Source organism: Macrobrachium nipponense, chromosome 2 (genome assembly GCF_015104395.2).
Source record: "Macrobrachium nipponense isolate FS-2020 chromosome 2, ASM1510439v2, whole genome shotgun sequence".
Lineage (NCBI taxonomy): Eukaryota > Metazoa > Arthropoda > Malacostraca > Decapoda > Palaemonidae > Macrobrachium > Macrobrachium nipponense.
The window spans coordinates 96000814-96019145 of NC_087201.1; the positions used below are offsets into that span (position 1 = coordinate 96000814).

Here is an 18332-nt window from a genome sequence, read left to right on the forward strand (position 1 = left end):
TATAACTTATTTCTCTCTTCTCCACCCCCCCCTCCCCCCTGCCGACTGACTGATTTATTGTTAGAAATCTTTTCAACCACTTTTAAGAAATTATTTATTCTATTTTTAGAAGTCTTCTGTACCACTTTTAGGAAATCTTTTATTCTGTCTCTTTCTCTTTGTTCTGAATTCCTTTCCATGAACAAACAGTTTTTTATTTGGACTAATGAGAGAGAGAGAGAGAGAGAGAGAGAGAGAGAGAGAGAGAGAGAGAGAGAGAGAGAGAGAGAGAGAGAGAGAATGTCTACATAAGTATTAAGCCAACTTTTAAAAGAAATTAAAGTTACTGTAATTTCATTTAAAAGTTAACTTAATACATTACCCTTAAAAATTAAATAAGTGGTTGGTAAAAATATAAAAATATAGGTGTGTGAAGATTACATATGTATAACAGAGAGAGAGAGAGAGAGAGAGAGAGAGAGAGAGAGAGAGAGAGAGAGAGAGAGAGAGAGAGAGAGAGAGAGAGAGAGAAATTACAAAAATGACAAATTTTTTATAAGTTAGTGTTTTTCATAACTAACAAACCTTCAGTTTTAACATTAGGATAATACTAGCGCCAAGCTGGAAAACTGGTAAAATGAATAAAAAAACTTATGTGATTCATGGACTATTGGCATCTGTACCAGGTAACGTAACATCGTAGTTCGCTAATCAGTAACACCCCTGTCCTGTCACATTACTTCACATATTTGACAGCTCTGGGCTTCAAGTATCTATTGGAGTTAAAAAGAAAGATGATGGGAAAGGATTTTCACAGCATCTCATAATTACAGTTATATTATTATTATTATCATTATTTGAAAATAAAACATATACCATAAAAATTCTCTCTCTCAGTAAGAGAGAGATAGAGAAGAGTTGTCCTTACTTAAAAGTGAAATGGAAAGGCCATTTTATTTCTTTAAAATTCTATCACATATGAATTTTGTAATTATTGTTTTATTATTATTAGAGTTATTATTAGAAAATATTAATAAACATAGTAGTACATACATGTGAGAGAGAGAGAGAAGAGAGAATTAGAGAGAGAGAGAGGACGAGAGAGAGAGAGAGAGAGAGAGAGAGAGAGAGAGAGAGAGAGAGAGAATTATTTTTATTATCTAATGTTATTTACTTTACACATAAAAGTTTGAAAACATAAATTTCACAAAAAATTAAACAAACACTTTCGCAGGATTTCTTAAGAACTCAAAAATTTTGAGTTTGCATTCGTGTGTCTGTGAAATAGTATTAGCATATGATAATTAGATAGGTTCCAATGAAAAGTTAGCGCTATTGCGAATTCGCGCAACTCGAATCGCGTAAAATTGAGTTATTACTATACATGAATCTTCTCAAGTCGGAAACGGACGCACATTTATGTTCCTTCATTCGTGGATGCAATTCCCCAAGGTAAAGAGATGACATTTGCCCTTCAAGGATGAGTTCTCCAGTGGCCAGAGAAAGTGACTGGGTTCTTTCTTGGCCTTCTACTTTAGGAGTTTGGACTTCGATGCAGGATACAGAGGATTGGGAGAGTTGGAAGTTTCTTCCTACATGGAGGTTATTGATCTCATTTGTGAGTACAATAAGCTCTTTGAGAGGACTGAGACCTGGACTAAAGAAGGATGTGAAGACTTCTTTTGAGCTGCCATGTTCTAGGCATGATTATTCGATTTTGCAGCATGTTAATTTTTTGGACGGGAGAATTCTCTATGTTCCAACATGTCTTACAAGCTTAATTTGGATGTGATTCATCTGAACTTGGTTTGACCTTGGATCAAGTTAGGGCCCTCCATTAACTTTCAAGAGGCTTCTACCTTAAGAGTCAACTACCTCTTCTACCTTTCAGATGGTCTCTTATATGGATGTGTGTTCGTCGGCAGTGGCTACGATAATATTGTCCCATTCTACATGAGGACATGTCAGCACTACATCTTTCATCAGATTACTTCAATCTGGTGCGAAGCACATTTCGTATCTGGGACATCTGCATGCTAATTTGTGAACTAACTTGCTCCTAATTAGAAAGGATGCAGCCTTTTCTAAATTGGCTTGTTCTGTAGATACAGATTTCGTCTCTATGGAATGAATATCTTCTAGAATCCCAGCTCCTTCTACCTAAAGATCAGTTGGAGGCTGTGATAGACAGAAGGTGGGCTGACAGCAACGATCATCTTGTCCAGCAGGTGTCACTAAATCAAGAGATCATTCTCGACCTCCAGCTCTGAGGCAGAGTAAGCAGACACCTGCCAGGAAGTCTTAAAAGCCATCGACTTCCACTACGGCCTCTTAGACAGTGCCTACTCCAAAGAAGCAGCCACAGAAGCATCCCTTTCAGCCTCGCTCTTTGAAACCAAGGAGGGGGGCTAGGGGCAGGGGCAGATTAGATCATTGATTGAGAGGGTGCCACTCCAACCCCCTTGAAATGGGTTGGGGATGCCTGGAGAGCCACTGAGCCATGTGACAATTGCATGGAGCATAAGGATTGCTAGTAACTATGACTCGTTATAGTTACAGAGCTCAATACCTCCATGTGGTTCTTGCTGGTAACTTGCTGTGCTTCGGTGCAGTAAGGCTCAACTTGAGCTCATCACCTCTGCTGAAAAGTAGAGGGTGATTGATGGTTATCTGTAAGGCAGAAATGTCGAACAATTGCCCTTTCCCCTCGGGGAACGAAATTAATCCTACAGGCCAAACCCTTGCCACTGGTCCCAGTCAAACTCAGGCTGAACCTAACATAAGAAGCTATGCAAGCAGCACAACTTCAGCCCTTAAATCTGATGTTACCATCTGTGGAAGCAGCGCAGACTGTGCAAGCAGCACAGACAGTCCGCCCTGTTGAAATATCCACCTGTGTCAACAGTGAGGGAGCTAGAGTCCAAGCAGCAGGACTAACGACGCCGGGGAACGATCTGCTGTCCCCTCGATGTGCCCAGAATGTGGTAGAACTTTTAAAAACTTCAATGGACGTAGGTTGCATCAAAGGCGGATGCACCCCAAAGCATTTCATCAAGAAAATATTCACCGCCTTGTAGAACAGCGTAACAAGGTGTGGGGTAGAGAGGAGCTCCACATGATGGCTGCCTACGAATCGCAGAACAGCAGCGCAGTCTTCAACAAGAGGATCCAAGAGATACTATTCCCGGAAAGAACGACCAACAGCATCAGCGGGAAAAGGAAGTCACCAGAATACCGACTCATCCTAGCCGAACTAAAAACCAGACCATCGGAAATGGAAATAGAAGCACCAGTGACGACGACGAACATCATTCAAGGACGCAAAGAGTGGACTGAAAGAAATAACTGGAATGCTGAAATATGAAGAGACCAGGACCACTCACCTTCGGATAAAAACCTTAATCCACCAAGAAGTGCTCCCGTGGCGGTCAATCAACAGTATCCGCAACAAACGGAATACTGCAGCGTACAGGAAGAGAGAACACCGCAGACGAAAGGACGACCATCTATGAAGAATACGAGGTACCACCAATGAAGAATGTGGAAATTAAGCTGAAAAAGCTAACAGGCGCTGACATAAAAGAAATCCAGGACTACTACAACAATCGTCGCGGATCTGTAAACAGCATTCAGGAATCAGGAGCAATAAGGAGGAGTTCAAGGAGACCAATGATGACCACCGACTGGACCAAAGAGAAGAAGTCAGGTAAGGAAGAAGACGAAACTTCATGGGAGCAACCGAGGGCACCAAACGACGACTACCTTACTGAACTTGAGCCTAACAATGGAACCCCACCAACACCTGAGGATGGGATGAATGATTATTTCGACAAGTGGTGCAGGCAAGCACCAGGACATCCAAATAGTGACCCGTCTTCACCGTCCAGCAATTCATCAGAATCCAGCAGCTCCAGTAGTGAGGAGACTACAAATATAGAACAACAAATTGACTGGAAGAAGTATAGCCTCTTCGGGGAAAGGAGAGCCAGAGCCGTCCACAACATCCAAAGATGTGTGAACCATCAAGAAGCATCCCGGAGAGTACTGAGGAGACGCCAATATGCAGTCACTCAAAAGAGGATGGACAAAGAACAGAGGAAGAGTGGTGCAAAACGCCTTGATGGGCAGAGACCCCTTAGCCAGGACATGCCATCCGCCAGGTACTACTGAGTTTTGGGTGTCTCTTTTTGAAACTCCTAGCCTGCCTACCAACCCTCACCGTGAACCGATAGCAATAGACAGGACCTCCATTATAGAACCCGTGACAAACGCTGAAGTAGAGTGGATGAAACGACGAATGAAGCTAAACTCGGCTCCTTGCCCGGATGGAATTTGCCCCTCTGATCTAAGGAATGCAGAGTCTCCATTCCTCATGGAACTGTTTAACTTTATTCTGGCGAAAAGAACTGCCACGGCCGACTGGGCGAGCGGCCGCACAAGCCTACTATCGAAAATGGACAATCCCCGTGGGCCCGGGGACTACAGGCTGATCACAGTTACATCCGTCGTAATTCGTTGCTTGCACAAAATCTTGGCTAGACACGTGGCAGAGCTGTTCCCCTCCTCAACAAGACAAAAAGTGTTCAAGGCAGAAGAGGGGATTAGTGCAAATATCATGCTGTTAAAAGATATAATAAAGGAACCAAAAAGAAAATTTAATACTGTACACTTGGCGTATATAGATTTTAAAAAGGTATTCAATTCAGTAGGGCATCCTTAACTGATAGAAGCCCTGGATGATGTCGGTTTTAGCAGTGACTCACTAGAATATCTGACTAGCTTTTACGAGAAGATCTCCACAGAAATCCTCGGAACCAGGGCAAGCATTAGGAGGGGAGTGATGCAGGGAGACCCGCTATCGCCACTCCTCTTCAGCCTTGCCCTGGACAAGGCCCTGTCTAAGCTCCTGCCAGGAGTAGGGGTGCAGCTTGGTTGGGAGCTCATTAAGTACCTGGCGTTTGCGGATGACATCGTCCTCACAGCCGAGTCCAGGAAAGGACTCCAACTATCCATCGAAGCGCTAATAAAGAGCGTTGAAGAAGTAGGCTTATCACCAGGGATAAGCAAGTGTGCCACCATGGGCATAATAGGTGACAGGAGGAGGCAGACGTGGTACTCAGATGATAGGGAGTTCAGCATAAACAACACGAGAATCCCAGCACTGAAGCCCAACGGCATGTATAAATACCTGGGTATTGAGATCAGAACCCGCATTAACACCAACGGGAAGAAAGCCGTCGGGCAAATCCTGAACTAGGCCATCTTCAGAAAGGCCCCTTCAAGCCGCAGCAGAAATTCTGGGCCATCAAAAGCGTAGCTATACCCAGACTGAAACACCTGGTTCTATACGGCGAGCTCCAACAGTACCATCTAAAGGAACTCGATAAGGAGTTGAGAAAGTTCACAAGAAATGCTCTGCATCTACCACGAGACACCCCAACAGCGGCCTTCTACGAGGCAATTAAGGACGGAGGTTTGGGACTCTACAACTTCACCCAGGAAACCCCAAATGAAATACGAAAGTGTTTCACCCACCTTACCAGGTCTCCTGACACCTTGGTAGCTGAAAGAGAAAGTTAATCTAAGAACAGTCGCTGGATGGAACCCTAGTACGTAATTGGAAAGACGAACTCTATAGAACAGTTGACAGTAAGGGACTGCAAGACGCCCCTAGTGGGCCCAAACCCAAATGGATCGACTCCGGAACCAAGATCATGAAGGGAGGAAGCTTCATTAACGCCATAAAAATGAGACTGGGAATTCTAACTACCCCGGCCTGTTCAGCCAGAGGAAGGGATATAAGTGCCCAATGCGATCTGGGATGCCCCTTCCCAGGCACCTTACATCACATTCTCCAAGTTTGCCCAGCTGTCCAGCCATGGAGAATCAAAAGACATGATAGCATCAAGGAATATATAAGGAAGAAACTTACAGAAAAGGGCTACAGTACCATCAATGAGCCACGTATCACCACACCAGAGGGACTCAGGAAACCAGATCTCCGGTGTGTAACAACGAAAGGTCAGCAATACTAGATGTTCAAGTAACGGCAGATGCCAATGTAAATAATATAGAACTCTTGCACCAGGAAAAAATAAATAAGTATAACAAACCAGCCATAAAGCGATATGCAGAAGCCCTTACCGGAAAACACCCAACGATTGAAGCTATCACCATCAACTGGCGTGGGATAATATCCCACCAAACCTCCCTAGTATGCCGAGGGCTGGGCCTCGACACTAACGACTTGGAAATTATATCCATAAGAACCCTGAACAATGGGTGCACATATATAGTAATTACATGGGCATGTCGGGGGGTGGAGACGTAACCTAGGATGCCCGGCAGGGTTGGCCCGGACGACGTTCCCGACTGGCTGTTCAGATTGAACATCTCAGCCACGTCGGTGGAGATATCCGGATTGGACATCGAGAGGAACCTCCAGGACAGTGTCATAGCTGCATTACTAGCCTAAGACAGACGAAAGAGGCCACAAGAGTGTCGGAAAGTAAGGAAGACCAAGGGAAGGATTCATGGTCGACACTCAGTGGTCGATAAAAAAAAAATAAAAAAAATAAATAAAAAAATAAGTCATCTACTTCCATTTGACTTCCTTCCTTCTCTCTCTGATCACCCTCTCTTGCACTTGATGTACACACGAGGCTCTCCGGAGCACCTGGCTCTTCAAGAGGAAGTGATGAAGGTAGATCATCCTTCCCTAGGGTTCTACAGTCGAGTCTTCCTGGTGCGGAACCATTGGCAATTGGACGCCGGTAATAGACCTTTCAATGCTGAACCACTTTATCAAGAAGATAAGGCTCAAGATGGAGACACCCCAGACAGTCTTGGCAGCCATGAGGGAGAACGACTTCATCCTGTCAGTAGACCTAACGGACACCTACTTAAGATTCCAGTCCACCCTTTTTCCAGGAAAATCCTCCATTTCAGCCTAGGGAAGCATGTCTTCCAGTTCAAGGTCCTTTGCTTCGGCTTGACAACAGCTCCGCAAGTGAGACAGTCTAGAATTTCTGTAACTCAGGTCCAACAGAAACTCTCGACGATGCTGTGTCTATCACCATTTCCAGGTTAGAATCCACTTGCTGGGAAGTGGGTTGGACTTCTCCAGATTTCCCACAATGCCTAGGCTCTGACAAAAGTGGAGAAGACAGTCCCTGCCCTGAACCAGTTTTTCCCTGGAACTTGCTAAGACTACCCAATCATCGAGATACCTCAACAGGCAAATCTTCTGAGCATTAACCCACATCAACACTGGGGTAAAGACCCTTGTTAAACATGAACACTCGTTGACATTCAAATTAACCCAGTGGGCGATCGAAAACACAGTGGAGACTGTGGCCAGGTACATTCTAGGTATGGAGCAGTCTCTGCATTAAGACACAGCAGATAGGCTATTTCACCTTTGGGGAAGACCCATGTTAGACCTCTTCACAAAATGCTTCAACAGGAGGCTAGAGGTCTACTGTTCGGTGACCCTGAATCTGTTCGCCATGGCGGAGGATACCCTTCAGCACCCTACGGCTTTCCTCCGTTCTGCCAATCGGTGACGTCGTGAACAAAGTGATGGGTTCCGGGAATCTCTGGATGACCCGGGTAGCTCCTTTGTGGCCCCAAGGAGAGTGGTTCCCAGACCTCCTGTCTCTTCTGTCAGCGGTTCTCAGAGAAATTCCCCCTTGGCACAACCATCTCTGCCAACCTCATGTAGAGGGGTACCACCAGTTGGTAGGGTCCCTATCTTTTCACAGTTGAGACTGTCCAGTATATCTTACGAGCGAGAGGTTTTTCTCGCAGAGCAACAATTCAGATGTCCGGCTACCTTGGAAGATCTTCATCAGCTGTGTACCAGGGCAAGTCGGCCATCTACTTTTATGATAGGTGTTGTTAACAGGGTTTCTCTCCACTCAGAACTTCTATTCAGTGGAGAGTAAACTCTGATCTTCCTCAGAACTGAGAAGCATCTTTCTGTGTCTGCTATCAAAGGCTTCAGGGCTGCCGTGGGATTAGTTTTTCATCTGAAAATGACAAATTGCTAATCAATTTGTATTTTTTTATAGCTAACAAACCTTCAGTCATAACAATAGGATAAATCTTCTGATGCCAGCTGGAAACTGGTTAAAAACAATCAAAGATTGTATATGCAAGGAATCTGTGGCATCTGGCATCTAAAGCATAGAAGTGGTGGAGAGTGGTCCCCAACCTGCTGGCCTGTCAAATATAAAGAAAAATCACAAGTATGGAGAGTACCCTTATTTTGTTAACCTCATTAAAAAGAGACTTTCATAAAGACCTATCACTTATATTGAATGCTCATTTGCAGTCAAACGCCCCCTTACACATTTCTTGTTTTGTAGACAGAAGAATGATTACAACTAATAGAGACTGTTGTGCACATCCATACTTCATGACTCTTTGGTAGAAGTTTGTAGTCATCCTCCTCATCGTTTTCTTTTATTTGGCAGTTAGGAAATTCAACTTCATTTTTGTTTATCTTGCACCAATGTACATTTTCTCTCTCCTTTTCTTCTGTTACTAACAATCAGTGATTCTTATTACAGGCAGTCCCCGGGTTACGACAGGGGTTCCGTTCTTGAGACACGTCATAAGCCGGAACATTGTCAAAAATCCTAAGAAAACCTTACTTTTAATGCTTTAGGTGCATTCAAAACTATGTAAATTGCATTCAATTGCATTTTTCATCAAAAAACCCTTAAATATTGATTATTTTGTATTTTTGGTGTCATATTTCATCTGCTAGATCAGCGTTTGTAGGCGTTGTAACTCTGGAACATGCGTCATAACCCTGGAAATAATTTCTGATGAACATAATTGAAAAGCGTCGTAACCTCGGAACGTCGTAAGCCGAGACCGTCGTAACCCGGGGACTGCCTGTAGTTGTGTCTTGCCAGCTTCTGAGTCTATAATGGTTTATTCTGCAGTGTATAACTGAATTTCACACTTTTCCTTGGTTTGGTACTTACTTAAATGATTCTCATACTTTTTTCTCTTATTCAGGCAGCCCTAGATCCTTAGATCTCCATGATGCACCTGACACCAATTATCTACCTCTGAAAGGTAGATACACCTGACACCAATTATCTACCTCTGAAAGGTACATAATTTTGTGCTTACGTTTCAAACTACCTTTGGTACCAGCAATGGGCTGAGGTCACTAGGCTAACATAAAGACTGGGGAGGGGGGGTTAGTTTTAGCACAGGTAACAGCAAAAACAAGACAGCACCTGGCCTTGCATATCAACTGGAAGATGTCTGACTTAGTTCCATCTAAGATACAACAGTGACAGAGCTAGTTTGTTCTTCAGCATACAGGATCAGCAGACTGCTACTGGTTGCCAGAAGGTTCCAGCAACAGCAAAGCCCTTCAACCAAGCTGTGGCAATCTCTGATAGGACATTTGTCTTTCCTGGAGAAGCTAGTTTCACATAACCACTTTAAGACGAGGTCCCTGCAGCCACAGCTCTAAAATGTTGGTCAGCTGTGATTCTTCCAGATGTTCACCCTGTTGTTACCCTGAAGTAGGTTCAGTCAGATTTGCAGTAGTGGCTGGACCCAAGTTGTCTGAAGTGAGTGTCCTGGTTCCTTATCCTCCAGAAACCTGCGTTCACAGATGCATCGATGCACAATTAGGAAACACACATCCTTAGTCAGCTACCAAAGGACACTAGTTGGAGGCAACTATGTAGCAGCTCAACTTCCTGGAACTGAAGGCTTTGTCCTGGCTTTGCAATTGGTTGTTGCATTAACAGGAGGCAAGGTCTTCAGAGTAACAATAAATGACAATGCCAACAGTAACCTACCTCAAGAACAAAAGAGAAATAGGGTCTAAACCACTGTATCTCACAGCAATGAAAATCTTTGTAGGCACAAAGATCAATATCAAAACTGTCCCAAAGTTCAAGCAGCGAATCCTGAACCACAAATAGGTGGGGGTCAACTGTAAAGTGAATTAATTCATACCAGACCACTCCAGACAATGCCATTTTGCTCCGATATGCCTGTATTTCACTTTTATACAACATAATTGTAACTAAAGAAAACAATAATTGGATTTAACACAAATAAATATTGTTAAAAGTAACTTCATTTTACCTTTGGCTTATTGCAAATCAAGGTGCCTCGGTAACGCTACCACCCACTATTTTTCATTTATCCAGATCAACAACACTTTTCCTACTTCCTGAAGTGTTTTAAGACCTATTTTGTCAATGATTTGATTCCTTTAACAATAGTCACAGCTTTGTTCATTCTTTTATGATTGTGATCATATTCTTTGTTCACGTAAGAACTACACAGACAGATCAGCTCTCATATTTTGCTATTATGTGTGTGTGTGCACGCGCACGCTTCAAGCTAAATTCCTTTCCTGCTTGCTATTGTAACTACAGGTCCCTTAAGCAGTTCCTAGGCTCACTTGATGTGAAAATTCGCATCATGAGACTTTCCGAAGTAATTTTTAATCTAATTTTAGGAGTATGCATCAGACCCCAGGTGACCACATAATGAGTATGAAAATTTGGCCCTGGTTAGGCTGTTAATTATTACACCAAATACATGTAGCCTTTTACAAGTCAAAAGAGTGAGTGCATGTATTTAAAGTATAATGTGAATTTAAATAAAACTTGCGTCTTACTTAATTTATTCGGATATATTGTATTTATTGTCATATTATCAAGTTATGAATCAAGAACAGTATAATCATGTGTCATCTGCATTCTGATGATGTTCTCATTCTCAAAAACACCAGCTGATTGCATTTTAACTACATCATCACTGCCATTTGTGTTGGATAAAACTTAATTTGGAGACATTTTTTGTGGCTTATCAAAGTTGAGTTAAAAATGCAACTTATCTTTACTGTCGCAGTAAATTTTACAATCAAGTAAAGTTGTTGTGCTTTTGTCAACACCGGACATTTTTGTACGTCATTAATATTATTTTTCAGCCAAAGCCTAAATTCAAAGCCACACTATGTATCTTAAGATCTTCTCAAATGCGTGAAAGGTTTATAAAAATAATTCTATTTTTAGTAATGGAAGTCACCACTGACAACTAGCAAATTTTTAATAAGTCAGTGTGACAACTTAATAAAAGTATCATAATTACAGTAACAAACATTGGCACACTGCTGTTTCTCGATTTAGTTACGTCAGTGCTTGCTGCTGTTTATGACTGTTTTGCATGGCATAGTAAGTGGCTTTTAATTACAAGAAACAGTAATTACTCATCAGATGAGACATAGGTTTGGTAAACCTGGTTAAATATATGACAATTTGCATTTAGTCATCAAACGTTTGCTTTTTCCTATTAATTAGTCAAATACTAACTTAGATATATATCTAATTTGAAATTGCGCTAGCAGAAATTAGTCCCAGATTAGTGATTGAATCGGATTAACAACTGACAGATTAGTGATGGTTGACCTGCACAAATTGTAATTTAAAGCTTATTTAGATAGTATATTATAATATTAATCCTTATTTGGTAGGGTATATAAAAATTTACAAAATCCTTGCACTATCCACATGTGACATAAGCTATTTGGACTTTGGGAATTGAATATCAATTGCTGCGACTGAATTTTTGTATAAATATGTAATTCACTATATATATTGATTAAGACAGATATGAATAAATTTTTATTAAGGGATATAAACTTCATAAGATCTTGAAAAATAATACACAATGTATGACAGAAAAAGAGCAGCTGCATATTGTCTGGGAACCTTCCCACTGCTTAATGGAATTTTTAATTTATTATGTGTCACCAATAAAAAGAAAAACTCCGGTTTTGGAGCTTTTCAGTGTTTCCAATTTCTGAAGCTAAAGAATTTTTATCCTTTAGTAGTAAACTATTTTTCTCAATACAAACATACTGCTTAAAGTGACCATTTAGTTTTGTCAGGAAATCTACCGACACAAAAATTTTCTGAAGGAAGAAGAGTATAGCATAGCAGTATTGAAAAGGTGATTAAGTGCACATGAAATGAGATCCATCAATATCAACATTCAAGTCTACTCATTCCCTGTTTAGTTCTTTTCTTATAAGAATGTGGGCAGGTAAGGGGGAAATAGTTATTATTATTGTAAAGTTATATGGAAAATTTATTTCTCCATGTCTTGGAGCAAGGAATTTGTATCAAGCCCATGAAACTGTACAAAACAGAAAACTATAGACATTAAGAACTAGATGTGGATTATGACCAAACCTCGAGAGATATTCACATGGGGTGTGACTTATAACCAAGTGACCTTATCAGTTTGTAGGATGCAATAATGAGTAAAGAGTAGAGGACTTTGGGAATGAAGATGATGGGTTTAATTGCCTAAAACCATCTTAAAAAATATGAACTAACTCTCCCATTACTGCCAAAAAAGGCTCTAAATTCCAAGGCCTGTTGGTTATCCCTAAAAGCGGTATGGATTTTGTTTATATAAATACAGAAAAATGCAAAATCCACAGCATTTAAAACCAAAACTCAATGAATATAACTAAATAAGCAGTTTTCACTTACACATGCACTGCTGCATGTTACACTTCCTCCTTTGGAGAATTTTTGTCTGGGCATATTTTGTGGTACAGTAAACGATATGGTTACTGTAAGTAATGGGGTTCATTTGCAACATTGTTTTATAAGATATTTGCTCTCAGCAGTACAGCTGGTATGATCATTTTCAAGTATGTACTCAGTAACACAATGTGCATTATCAGTTACTATTCATGAAGTAAGCATGCCTTCTAAAATTACTAAATACATTCAGAAACCATTTTTCACTTGTACATTTGCAACCAACCTTACTTTACTTTCTAAAAATCAAAATTATACATGCGATATTTTAAGGGGAGCGCCGATGCCTTAAAGTCCCATTATAAAGTACATGCTTATAGTCACTTTATAATTGAAGAGAGTTGCTCCAAATTTTTATCCCTTATTCTTCAACTAATAATAAAAGCTTTTAAACAGAAAAGTTTTGCATTTGAAAAAATCATAACGTAAAAAAAAAAAAAGCTATAACTGTTCTAAAATAATATGCCCAAAAAAGAAGTTTCACTCAAAAATCACTTTACTCTTTGCAAATGAAGATATATAGTTATACCACACTCTGTAAAAGTTTAATTGAATTTGGTTCAGTCTTCTTGGGGTTATAATTATTTATTTCTGAAAAAACTAAGTTTTGAGAAAATGGCAACATAAAAAAAACTATGCTTATTTCGTAACAACTATGAAACTTACAGTTAGAAGACTAATTTTTCCACTGAAACTATTTTGTGATATAAGAAATATACCATGAAATTTACAATATAGTAATCAAATGAATAGAACTGTGCTCTCTCTTGATTTATATATTACATAAAATTTGCATTTATGGAGAGAGCCAAAGTCATAAGGCCCCTTTCTATAAAGTAAATGACTTTATGACTGATGGTTATTTCGGTCTATCTTTTACAACTGATTCTACCTACCTACCTATAGTACTGAATAAACACAAATCTATTTCAGTCTTCTTTGAGATTGAAGCATTTAGTTGTGAAAAAAACACTTCTCAGGAAACAGCAAAAGAACAATAATTTTGGACTCAAAAATGGGAAACAATCAAGATGATCTGTTATTTTTAAGCCAGTTATCCATATATCATTATGAGCTATTTTCTCTAGTGCTACAGAAAATGGGATATTATAATGGGAAACTATTATTCTTTTAAAAATATTTTGCACATTCCTTTTTCATGCATTTTTTAAAAATTTGTAGTTCACAGTCCCATAAAAACGATGGAAAAAGTTGTCAAGAGACCAATCTAAACATTCTTTTATACCAAACGTTTCTTGATATGTTTATTTATTGTAAAACAGTCCAAAATAGTAGTGCATATCAGACTTGATCAAATGTAGAATCATTCATACTGATATTTTTACAAGTCGTTTTTGTTCACAGTGCCATAAAAGTAATGAACAAAATTGTCCCTGAACCAATCTAACCATCCTTTTATACCAATAAAATTTCTAGATAAATTTGTTTACGCATAAAACTGTCAAAAAGTCATAAACTCAATTGGACCTGAATTATTCACACAGTTTTTACAAATTTTTTTTATGATTTGAGGTTCACAGTGTTATACAAGTGATGAACAAATTTGTCAATAAACCAAAATAAAAATTCTTTTTTAGCATTATCATTTCAGGATAGGTTTATTTAGACATAAAACGTTTAGAACTGTTAATAACTAAATTCGATAATCCCTTGAAATTTGGCAGTCAGTGCACCCTTTAATGTAATGGTATGACATCAAACAAATCTGAAAGACAACAAACTTAGTAATCAAAATCTTCAAGTATTGATTTAATTTCTTTTTGCTTGTTTTTGGAGTTTCTACATAATGTCTCAAGATGACATGCTATTCTCAATGAGACAAAGCTTTGAAATCTATCACAACAGCATTTTACCTTCAATGTGTACCTATCTGGTATGTATTTAAATACTAATTTTGAAAGCATGACTTTGTTACAAGGTTTTTTATCCTCCACCATTTTATGACTATCATACCATCCTGAGGAATTATTTTCTCATGTCCTAGTACAAATACATATATAAACACAAGATCATCTCTCTGACAAAATGTCACTTCTGAAAAACAAGTTACTATTGCTAATATCATTATAAAGTATAAAAAGATATCAAATTATTAATCATAATAAGAAATAACCAAGAGGAAGAGCTAGCAGTTTCACTCATCCAAAATAACCTGCCTATGACAATCTCTAAAATCTTGAAACTATTGAACAATCTCTACTATCTATCTTATACTATGTTATTTTTACCTCTTTAATACTCTTGATTTGCAACTACACTGTCCTCCACTAATATATGATGAAATTTCATCTAATATATTTTTATAAAAGAGATTTTTTCCATTTTTACAAATCTATTTATAAATGAGATCACTAACATCCTTCCAACTGAAGTACTATGGGGATGATTAATATCAAACAGTGAGTTCAATATGATCATATGGAATTAAGGAAAAGAAAAAAGTTCCAAGAGACTGACTAGAAGTTGTCTACACTAACGTTTCTTTGGACTGAGCCCCACTGAGTGACTACACTTACTGTATACCTTATATGGCTCAATGCTGACGGTACAAGATTCAAGGCAACATCCTTTAAGCCCCACTGTGTTGTTTTCTGCCTTGTATTTTTAATTTAGTATTCACTGAGTTGTTTTATGCTTAGTATTTTTTAATTCAATCCCTTGGCTTAATCTATTCAGCTGTTCAACTTGGGAAACTTCATTGTTCTCATTTTTACCTCTCATTTGAGAACAGATCCTTCAGGCAAGTCCTATGAATCTAGAGACATGCTTCATTGGTTCTGTGAGCCTGATTTATTATAATAGTTTTTATTGCATATTATTACTACGATAATTATGAAACACACATACTAAAGTGCAGCTGAATTTATACCACAAAACTGAAACATTTTCTAATTTCAATCTTATGCTTCTGATTCTTTGAAGATTTTTGCTGTGTGAAACAGAGAATCTAAACTATTCATTCACTCTTACTCAGTTAGCCAAAAAGGTCTTCTGCACCTTGGAAATATATCAGATAAATTACTTCTCCAATCTTTTGCCTACATTGAAAAGTAAGAAAAAATTATTCTAAAAAGTTCTAATTTATCCCTGGATAATAAGGATTTGAGATATTTGTTAATATACATAGTAAAATCACCTGAATTTTATTGTCTATGCAAAGACATCCCTGCACTACATGGTAGTAGCAATTGCTACAAAACTTTAAACCATTTAAGCACACTATCATGCTATATTTAAGGACCTGAAGCACCCTATCTCAATGATGTGAAATGTCAACCAACATGGCTGGTATAAATAGGAAAGACTTGATGGATGGATAGAGTGACACAAGGTATCAAGAGATACAAAAGCTTTGCACTTGAGAGATTCTCTCAGCAAAATTTGGCAGACTGGTGATGAAAGCATTTATGATGTCCGTTTCCTGAAGGAATGTTCTTAACATGTTGAAAACTCTCATAAAAACCTGTCCTAAGTATCTTTAAGTACTCTGAAAAGAAAAACATGAATTCATAATGACAATCAAAAAAATGCTTCATTATTTAGCAATATCATACCTATGTATCAAATATATACCAAAACAATTTTTCTTCAAGACATTATGGCCAATAAGAAAAAATATACTGTACTTACCATAAACATGGAGATTTCTACTGAATATATTATCTGATTTTCCTTAGTGTAATACTTTAACAGCTCTTTAAACCAAACTAACATACCTATGGGCACTTAGTATAGCAAAGTAAAGTGCATTACTATAGAATCTCAACTTTACTCCTATTGAAATTACTGAAAGATTCATGCCTTAGAAGATGCAATAAAAATCCAGTGATATATACTAAAACAAAGTGCATACCATTAAGCATTAAGCAAACTGTAAGCATTGAAATAATAAATCCTTGAAAGGGGAAGCATACTGTACCTTTGGCATGATACTTTGCATTTTTAGAATTGTTGAACCTTAAAAAATGACAAATTTTTAATCAATTTGTATTTTTCATAGCTGACAAACCTGAGGTCTTAACAATAGGATAAATCTCCTCATGCCAGCTGGAAACCAGTTAAAATAATCAAAGATTGTATAACAAGGAATCTGTGATCTCTGACAACTCATGTGTATGCGATGTGAAGGCTGGTCGACGACTAAGCAAGCACCTTGTGACACGTTAGTCTTTCCCCCCAACCCAGGAAGAAAAATTTGAGAGCAGCAGCTAGAGGTGGGCAGTAAATGTTAAGACTTCAGGTTTGTTAGCTACGAAAACTACAAATTGATTAAAAACTTGTCATTTGTTCATATGAGGAACAAATCTTCGGTCTTAACAATAGGATAGACTTATACTTGGAGGGAGGTACAAGTATCCTAAACCGGGGAGTTAACCCACCTGACCACCCTTCCTAAAAGAATAAGTTCTAACAAAGGGGGTCTGAAGCCCGTGAGAAAATAGATAATTGGATATCTAAAAACTCAGCCATCTGGGTTGAAACACAATGATATATGGGCAGATTCATTGCATTCCAGGGTCACTAGAAAAAACTGACTGTTCAAGTAACAAACCATATGAACCACAGGGACTTGCTACCACTCCTCACTCCCCTTGCAAGAGAGAAGCACTTGCTACTGATTAGTAGGTTTGTCTATCACATAGTCACAAGGCAAAACCACCCAGTATAACTACCTTACTCAACTGTAGGTAAGATACAAATAGCCCTGTGAGTGGCAGGTGAATTACAACTTGTTGGGCAACCACCACAGGACCCAATGAAAAGTGTCCAAAGACCTGTGGAAAACATCCTTTATATAAAAGGAAGTGAACGTGGACTGACACAACCAAGAACCAGTGTTCAAAATTCTATGAACAGACAAGATTTTCTTAAATGCCAGGAAGGAGCTTATACCTCTGACGTCATGTGCTCTAGCCCGCAGAGACTCAGTGACAGAACTATCAAAAGAGGAGTAAGCTTGTTTAATTGCCTCACACAGCCAGAATGAAAGCGTGTTCTTAGAGAATGAAATCATGTTCTTAGACAATTCCCTTCTAGACAGACCAGTGCTAACAAAAAATCCATGACACCTAGGTCTTAGGTGATGAGTCCTTTTCAGATAGCATTGTATCGCTCTGACGGGACAAAGCAAGAGCCCTTTGTGGATCGTTGTCCACAAAGTCATTCAGTGAGGGAATGGAAAACAAGGCAAATCTGTCATCATGCACGGAGGGATTCTGGGTCTTGGCCATGAATTCTGGTGTTTAACATCATAGCTCAAGCCATAAAGCTCCCCAAATCTTTTCAAAGAAGCCAAGGCCAACAAGAAAACTGTTTGTAAAGTCAGATCTGTCTGATGATCGACACAGGGGCTCAAAGGGAGCTTGAGTGAGGTTTCTCAGGACAAGAGAAAGATCTCACACGGGCAGTTTTAGTTCCCTTGGAGAGCAGGACTGTTCAAAACTCCTAAACAAGATTTCCCAGGATGAAAGAGATGTCCATGTTTTTCATTCGCATCACCAAACCCAAGGCTGCTCTGTAGCCTCTAACAGCTGAGACAGAAAGACCTTTCTCGTCCCTGAGAAAGATAAAACAAAATCTGCTATCCACTGAACAGAAGCTCTGAGTGGAGAGAAACACTGTAAATGACACCAATCACATAGACCACTCATTTTCCTTGGTAACTGCTGAAGAGGATTTCCTGAGATAACCGGACATCCGTCCTGCTGCCTTTTGCAAAAACCCTCTTGC

The 18332-nt window shown here is 39.1% G+C and overlaps 1 protein-coding gene across 1 annotated transcript in view; it reads right to left on the reverse strand.

Annotated features, from left to right (window-relative positions):
• Positions 1-1067: 1067 nt before the first annotated feature.
• The window catches only part of LOC135220808 (1-phosphatidylinositol 4,5-bisphosphate phosphodiesterase gamma-1-like), a 511068-nt gene continuing 493803 nt past the window's right edge, over positions 1068-18332 (reverse strand). The window contains exon 28 of the mRNA XM_064258319.1: positions 1068-16089. The gene's annotated coding sequence lies outside the window, so the exon portion shown is untranslated. The remainder of the gene's footprint in view (positions 16090-18332) is intronic.